The sequence below is a fragment of the Acanthochromis polyacanthus genome, chromosome 9 (assembly GCF_021347895.1).
Source record: "Acanthochromis polyacanthus isolate Apoly-LR-REF ecotype Palm Island chromosome 9, KAUST_Apoly_ChrSc, whole genome shotgun sequence".
In the NCBI taxonomy this organism is placed as follows: Eukaryota; Metazoa; Chordata; class Actinopteri; family Pomacentridae; genus Acanthochromis; species Acanthochromis polyacanthus.
The window spans coordinates 1,572,203-1,573,838 of record NC_067121.1 but is presented as its reverse complement, the minus strand read 5'-3'; positions in this window follow the sequence as shown (position 1 = coordinate 1,573,838).

Sequence of the window (1,636 nt, the reverse complement as noted above, 5' to 3'; positions counted from 1 at the left end):
ATCCTAATATCTATGGAGTAACAGGAGTGCCAAATCAAAATATAAATAAATAAATGTGGAAATATAAAGAGAAATAAATAAATAAATGTGGAAATATAAAGAGAAATAAATAAATAAATAAATGTGGAAATATAGAGAGAACTAAATAAATAAAAAGAAAAATTTTGTCTTTGCTTTTACCTTTTCTGTCTTTTTATTTATATCTTTATATTTCGACATTTATTTATTTCTCTTTAGATTTCCACATTTATTTATTTATTTATTTATATTTTGATTTGGCACTCCTGTGACTCCATAAATATCATCTCCAATTATATTACCTTGTTTTATAACAGCCTGTATACATCTGAATTTAATCAAACAAAATGTGATGAATTTATGAAGCACATACAAAATTTTGCACCCTTGATTTCATTTAAAGAGACATGTGAAGCTGACATTCTGGGTTCAGAAATCACTGATGCTGTACATTCAATGAGATTGAGAAAATCACCTGGAAGTGATGGCCTCAGTCGAATTTTACCTTTGCTTCTGGGATTTGATTAAGGAACATCTTTTACTGATGTATAACGAATGCATTAGCAGACAAGAAATGACAACAACCATGAAGCAAGGTCTGATAACCTTGATTCCTAAGCCAGGTAAAGATCCCTTAATGACAGAAAACTGGAGACCTGTTTAACTTTTAAATATTGATTATAAAATCTGAGCAAAAGTCTATGCTAAATGACTGAAAAATAATTTAGAGAGATAAGTGAAAATCAAAATGGCTTCATGGCAAGAGTCACATTAGTTCTAATATCAGATTAATATTAGATCTAATTGATTACTCAGATTATATAAACTCAAAAGCACTGAAGGCTTTCCTAGATTTCTACAAGGCATTTGATTCAATTGAACACTCTTTCATTGTACAGACCCTAAAAATTCTTGGCTTTGGTGATAAATTAATTAATAGTATCACTATGTTTTATAATGACATAAATAGCTCGGTGATTTTATATCCCAGAATGTCTAGGAGGTTTTCTGTCTCAAGAGGTGTACGCCAAGGATGTCCCATTTCCTGTTTTTTGGTTTTGGTTGTGGCTGAACTCCTATTCTTAAATATTTCCTGCAACCGAAATATTCAAGGTTTAGTCATTTTCAATCGTGAGATAAAGATTTCACAGCTAGCTAATGACACAGTTTTATTCCTCAAAGATAAATCACAGATACAAACTGCACTACAAGTAACTGGTGAATTTTCTGAAGCCTCAGGGAGTACAACATGGCTCACAAAAACTCATTTTTTCCTGTTCTCTTCCTGTTCCTGTATACAGTTGTGCCATTAATTCTGAATTTACAGACTTTGTCATTTATTTTTGGGCCGAGTTAATAAGTTATTCATTCATTTAGTCCTGGGTTTAGTCCATGATACCCTGCTCCTGTGAGGTCCAGTCAGACCTGGTTTGGTCCTGATTTTAGTCCATGTAACCCTGCTCCTGTGGGACACAGTTTAGTGTCTGATTGTAATTCTGTTCAGTGAATAGATAATTTAAGTTATAAAATATTTTTTTTTGCTTAAGCACTTTTCATTCTTTAGTTGGCTGATGTGGTCAACTTGAAGCTGTTGAGTGCATTAGAATCCTATAAAGAC